Source organism: Schistocerca nitens, chromosome 7 (genome assembly GCF_023898315.1).
Source record: "Schistocerca nitens isolate TAMUIC-IGC-003100 chromosome 7, iqSchNite1.1, whole genome shotgun sequence".
Taxonomy (NCBI): Eukaryota; Metazoa; Arthropoda; class Insecta; order Orthoptera; family Acrididae; genus Schistocerca; species Schistocerca nitens.
In genome coordinates, this window is record NC_064620.1 from 391660875 (window position 1) to 391668234 (window position 7360).

Below are 7360 nucleotides of genomic sequence, written 5' to 3' on the forward strand. Positions count from 1 at the left end.
GTCTTTGTGGATCATCGTAGAGGTCTAAAATAAACGGAGGAACATGTATATTTCGCTATATATATATATATATATATATATATATATATATATATATATATATATATATATATATATAGAGTGTGTGTGTGTGTGTGAAAAAATATCATTCACCTGCAAAGGGCACCCCCCAAGATAAACAGGAAGGAAGATTAATGTTTAAGCTCCATCTTCTGATTTACTCAAATTAATATCCCTCATCCTGTACCCCTAGAATGAACATGACAGCCGCGTATCCCGCTTTTTCCGCTCAGATCAAGTAAGATGCATGGACAAGGAATGCTGGTAGTTCCTCTGAACAGAAAATGATAAACGGCTTACCAATGCAAGTAGGCCACTGCGACGTAACCTGGAAACTCGTTGCAAATGGTAGCTGCCGCTGCTAACACTTACCTGAAAACGAAGAATGAAGTTTCAGTAAAATGACGGAAAATTTTATTTATTTATTGATTTATTACTCATTTACTTTCAGTTTTATCAAATTTCTAACAATAGAACATATATGTACATAAAATTCTATATACAGCACCTAAGGTTTTCGCACAAAAAATAAAAAATACATTTCAGCGTTATACGATTTTACGAAATAAAAGTAAGATATGTAAGAAATTAGAGAGCCTTAGAGGCAAGCGAGAAATAGAGAGAACAATACTGATATTTAAGAAATAAACGTGTCTACTGCAGTAACTGAGACGTTATGTGGCCTAGGTTTTTAGGTCTGCGATACTTTCTCCTGCCTTGTGTGAAGTAACACTATGGTTGGGAGTGTTTATCTGGTGGCGCGCATGGACAGCAAGGCGGAAAGCGACCGGTGGAGCGAGCAGGCGGCACGGTGCTGGCCTCAGACGGAAGCGAGCCAAGAGTTGGCCCTGTTTGTCTCTCGCCGCCTACGTACGGCATTGACTGTGCGCTGACTCGCCTGAACGGGCTTGGGCCATTGGAATCTGTTAAAGAACGTCACTGTTCCTGCTATGTCGGACACACTGAGGGCATTGGGCGTAGGAGTGTGTAAGCGGGCAGCTGTGCTAGTGAGCATTCTCTCTTGGACATGTTAGTCTGGGGTATATGCATCTGTATGCGCTGATGTGTACTGCTGTTTATTTATTTACTTATTTAAATGTCAAGTTCCGTAGGACCAAATTGAGGAGCAAATCTCCTAGGTCATGGAACGTGTCAGTACATGAACTTACAACATAAAAGTAATAACAGATAAAAATAAATGTTCATGAACCTGAAAGAAAATCAGTCCATAAGTTTAAGCAAACGCTATCAGCAATACAATGAGAATCATCTTAATTTTTCAATGAACTCCTCGACAGAATAGGAGTGACCCATGAGGAAACTCTTCAGTTTCGATTTGAAAGCGCTTGGATTACTGCTAAGATTTTTTAATTCGAGTGGCAGCTTATTGAAAATGGATGCAGCAGTATACTGCACACCTTTTTGCACAAGAGTTAAGGAAGTCCGATCCAAATGGAGGTTTGATTTCTGCCGAGTATTAACCGAGTGAAAGCTGCATATTGTTGGAAATAAACTAATATTGGTAACAAGAAACGACAATAAGGAATATACATATTGAGAGGCCAATGTCAAAATACCCAGACTCGTGAAAAGAGGTCTACAAGAAGTTCGTGAACTCACACCACTTATTGCCCGAACCGCCCGTTTCTGAGCCAAAAATATCCTTCTAGAATGGGAAGAGTTACCCCAAAACATAACACCATACGACATAAGTGAATGAAAATAAGCAAAGTAGACTAATTTACGTGTCGAAATATCACTCACTTTCGATACCGTTCGAATAGTGAAAATGGCAGTATTAAGTCTTTGAACAAGATCCTGAACGTGGGCTTTCCACGACAGCTTACTATCTATCTCAACACCTAGGAATTTGAACTGTTCAGTTTCACTAATCATATGCCCGTTCTCTGAGATTAAAACGTCAGGTTTTGTTGAATTGTGTGTTAGGAACTGTAAAAACTGAGTCTTACTGTGATTTAACGTTAGTTTATTTTCTACAAGCCGTGAACTGAGGTCATGTACTGCTCCACTTGAAACCGAGTCAATGTTGCACACTACATCCTTTACTACCAAGCTAGTGTCATCAGCAAACAGAAATATTTTAGAGTTACTCATAATACAAGAGGGCATATCATTTATATAAATAAGGAACAAGAGCGGCCCCAACATTGATCCCTGGGGCACCCCCCACTTGACAGTACCCCACTCAGACACCACATCACAGCCATTATCAACATTGTGAATAATGACCTTTTGCTGCCTGTTGCTAAAGTAAGAGGTGAACCAGTTGTGAGCTACTCCCCTTATTCCGTAATGGTCCAACTTCTGGAGCAATATTGTGTGATCAACACAGTCAAATGCCTGTGTTAAATCAAAAAATACGCCAAGCGTTCGAAACTTTTTGTTTAGCCCATCCAGTACCTCACAGAGAAAAGAGAATATAGCATTTTCAGTTGTCAAACGACTTCTAAAGCCGAACTGTACATTTGATAGCAAATCGTGTGATATAAAATGATCAATTAACCTTACAAACACAGCCTTTTCGATAACTTTTGCAAACACTGATGGCATAGAAATAGGTCTAAAATTATCTACATTATCCCTTTTTATAAAGCGGCTTTACCACTGAGTACTTTAATCGCTCAGGAAACTGACCATTCCTAAAGGAAAAATTACAAATATGTCTAAATACAGGGCTAACATGTGCAGCACAGTACTTTAATATTCTACTACACTCTCCATCATAATCATGAGAGTCCTTAGTCTTCAGTGATTTGATTATTGTCTCAATCTCCCTCTTGTCTGTATCACAGAGGAGTATTTCAGACGTCAATCTCGGAAAGGCATTTGCTAAGAAATTTATATGATTTCCTGTAGATACTAAATTTTTATTTAATTCACCAGCAATGCTCAGAAAATGGTTGTTAAATACTGTACATATATCTGATTTATCAGTAACAGAAATATTATTACTGCAAACTGACTTTATATCGTCAACCTTGTGCTGCTGACCAGACACTTCCTTCACAACTGATCATATGGCTTTAATTTTATCCTGTGAATTAGCTATTCTATTTGCATACCACATACTTTTTACCTTGCTAATAACATTTTTAAGCAACTTACAAGACTGTTTGTAATGGGCTACTGTAGCTTGATTGTGACTACTTCTAACATTTTGATATAATTCCTGCTTTGTTCAAATACCAACATACATGTTTTGGGAGAATGCTGCAGCTAAGGGCCACGTGGACTGCACAAGGGATACTACAGTCGTCTCGGTCATTCTAGGTTACATACATTCAGATTCTGCTGAAGTTACTTTCAGCGATTTAATTTTTATGGTGTTTCTTAAACACACTTATTAATTCTTATTAAATTGTAATTAACTGAGTCTTGGGTAAATAACTCATTGTTATTTCAATGAATTTGTTTATAGTATCTTTTAAGCATTTCATTTTTAAACTCAGCATGAAATGGCAGTCGATTGTGTAAACTTCTTTATTTTATTACGATAGCAAATTAATTTAAATTTTATTGGATTTGAGTTCTATTAAGAACTAGCAGAGCACCCGTTGTTGACCAGGTATGTATTTAATACGAATCTATTAGACCATCTATTCCTTTCCCCCTCTCTGCCCACCTCCTCTTCCCCCACCCCCCTCTCTCTCTTCACCTCCTCCAAACCCCTCTCTCTGTCCATCTCCACCTGCCCCTCTCGCTATTTAACTGCCCCCCCCCCACCCCCATCCCCCATCCATCTGCTCAGCCACACTCTCTGTGTCCACCTTCTGTGTACCGTGTCCATCAACCCCTGCCCCTCCATCTCCTCCCCCCCCCCCCTCTCTCTCTCTCTCTCTCTCTCTCTCTCTCTCTCTCTGTCAACAACCAATCCACGTTCTCTGTCCATCTCCACCTGCCCCTCTCGCTATCCAACTGCTCTCCACCCCCGTCCATCTGCTCAGCCACACTCTCTCTGTGTCCACCTTCTGCGTCCCCTGTCCATTGACCCCTGCCCCTCCATCCCCTCTTTACCCTCACTATACATCTCCCCCTCTTAACTTTCCCTGCCCATTTCTCCCCCCCCCCTCACCCTGTCTCTCCCCTTCCCCCCCCCCTCATCATCATTGTACGTTATCACTCCTGTACATACATACACTTTTATAATATGTGCGGTTTCATTGCAGTACAAAATTACGAATTCAGTATTTGCTCAGATTGTTTGTTCAAATTGTATTTAGTATAACTGTATAAATGCTACACTTTTAACCCGAACTCAAATCAGTCGATTCCACCCTTTAATCCTAAATGCCCTACTGCATTTACACCTAAAGCCACCTTACATTGTGTGGCGGAGGGTACTTCTGCACCACAATCTGTTCCCTCCTTCACTTTTCCATTCGTGAAAGATGCTCGGGAAGAATGGTTCAAATGGCTCTGAGCACTATGGGACTTAACATCTGAAGTCATCAGTCCCCTAGAACTTAGAACTAGTTAAACCTAACTAACCTAAGGAAATCACACACATCCATGCCCGAGGCAGGATTCGAACCTGCCACCGTAGTGGTCGCGCGGTTCTTGACTGAAGCGCCTAGAACCGCTCCGCAGCCACGGCCGGCTGCTCGGGAAGAATGATAGCTGGTAAAACCTCTGTACGAACTCCAATTTCTCCGATTTCCTCATCTTGGACATTTTGCGAGATGACGGAAGTGTTATGTTGCCACATTCTTGTTGGAATGCACGATTTCGAAATTTCGACGGTAAATATCACTGTGATGCTCACCGCTTGGCTTACAGCGTCTGCCACTGGAGTTCGTTAAGCGTTTCCGTAATGCTCTCGCGCATACTAAAAGATCCCGTGACGAAACGCATTGCTCAGTGTTTCTGTATCTTTTCTGTTAAATGCAACCCCGTGAGGGTCCCAGACCGATGAGTACTGTGGAACATCCCGTACGCCTTTCCGCCGTAAATTGTGGTTGGAAGTTTGTTTTAAATACAACGATTAACTTCGATCTGAGGTTAGGCAAAGTCATAGATACGGATCAAATGTATATACCTGCCAATCAACTTATTTGGAATATGCAAGAAACGTCGAACGAATGTTTATGCTGATGAATTACAGTACTCTCAGATCCTTGCAATGAATCTGACTGGCATGTGCTTTTCTTGCAGTCATTCCCCTTTAGGCCGCTTCGTACACTTACTCCTAGCTATTGTACGGCTATTACTGTTTCCAGTAACCTTTCACCAATTGCATTATCAAGCAGTAATGGAACCCTTCGCCCATTTACGTATAATACGTTATATTTATTTATATTCAGAGCCAACTGCCAGTCGCTGCATCATTCATCGATCCTCTACAGGTCATTCCGTATGTATTTCGCTTGTAACGTGGCGTTGCAATCTTCTCGTAGTTAAGAGCAGCGTCTGCGACCAGCCTCAGGGAGCAGCAGATACATTCAAATTCAGTAACCAGAAATAATTCTGTATGCTGCTGCGCTAGTTTACTGTTAGTAATTTATAATTCTACAAAACACTATAATATTGAAAGATAGAAGCTAAACTGTTGTTGTTCTCATTTGTTTTGGATTGGTAGCGCCTGGCGAGGTAAAAAACAAGTCGGAAATAGAGGAAATATATTCGCAATTGCGAATGTTAATCAACATCGGCTCTCGACTCTCAATAAATATGTCCTCCCTGGATGATGAAATAAATAACACACGAGTGCAGTTTTATGACACACGGATGACGGCATATGGAAGCTTGGGTCTGGCCATCGTTCGTGCACGGATAGCCGAAGCGGTTATGGCAACCGCTCACCTAGTGCGGGAAATCCGGATCGACTCCCGGTCCGATACAAATTCTGACTGTTTTCATTCCAATATACGGCCGATGACGGTTCATATTCGCATTTGCCTATAAATTTCCTGTATTTCTTGGCAGCTGTAATCGCTGCAGTGCCTGTTCCTTCGGATGGTTCAAATGGCTGTGAGCACTTGGGACTTAACTTCTGAGGTCATCACTCCCCTAGAACTTAGAACTACTTAAACCTAACTAACATAAGGATATCACACACATCCACGCCCGAGGCAGGATTCGAACCTGCGACCGTAGCGGTCGCGCGGTTCCAGACTGAAGCGCCTAGAACCGCTCGGCCACATCGGCCGGCGTTCCTTCGGACATGCGTGAATGCAAGTTCTAGAAGGACGTCGTAGTTTGCTCTCTGCCGTTTGGTCTCGTTGTAATGCTGTGTGGTTTCTTCCTATATGTCTCTCCGCCACACACACTTCCAGCTCGTAGTTTGATATCTGCCTATAGTATACCCTGTTTGTGCCACAGAAACACATTCCTTATTACAATGAACACTGTTTCATTACCAAATCCACTCCTGCGCTGGAAAGATGTGGACCAGTGTACCGATTTCCCCACATTCACAGTTGTCTGTGCTGCGATGGCGGCGAATTTTTAGCAGGGCTGACATGGCCCAGCCAACGGCGTTGCCGCAGTGGTAACACCGGTTCCCGTCAGATCACCGAAGTTAAGCGCTGTCGGGCTGCGCTAGCACTTGGATGGGTGACCATCCGGTCTGCCGAGCACTGTCGGCAAACGTGGTGCACTCAGCCCTTGTGAGGCAAACTCAGGAGCTATTGATTGAGAAGTAGTGGCTCCGTTCTCGGAAACGGACATAAGGCCGGGAGAGCAAAGTGCTGACCACATGCCCCTCCACATCCGCATCCAGTGATGCCTATGGATGACACGGTGGCCGGTCGGTACCGTTGGGCACTCGTGGCCTGTTCGGGAGGAGAGTGACATGGTCCGTGTCTTATCAAGTAATTGCCAGGATGTGTAAACAGTCGTTGAGATGTTGACATGGAATTAAACAGGAGACTAGGAATAAACATGCGATAGACATTCCAGAGCTGTCAGCAATATTGTGCTCCGAGCCGCTGATGTTCAGAAGTTAATGATAACTGTGAAAGAGGAATAATTTATACAGATTTTCCACAACAAAGAATTTTTCTATATGTATTGCACAGGAGCGCTCACTGCTTTGAAGGCGCACGTGATTGAGAGTTGTCGAAAAGTATGGCATTAGATCCGTCTTCTGCTATCGATATTTACAACGCAATGACAGCAGAAAGACGCCATCGCGTATTGTTAGTTCCACAAGATAGTGTACGCCGTTATCTGCATGAAATAAAAAACACTATAATAAATGTGTTTACATGAAAATACACGTTATTATTAATTGCAAAATTACCTAGTAGTTGATCCAATCGCCGCCGTTATCAGTCATAGT

At 42.4% G+C, this 7360-nt stretch overlaps 1 pseudogene; it reads left to right on the top strand.

Moving 5' to 3' along the window:
* Positions 1 to 6547: 6547 nt before the first annotated feature.
* On the top strand, positions 6548 to 6665 carry LOC126197276 (5S ribosomal RNA; annotated as a pseudogene).
* The last annotated feature ends 695 nt before the right edge of the window (positions 6666 to 7360 follow it).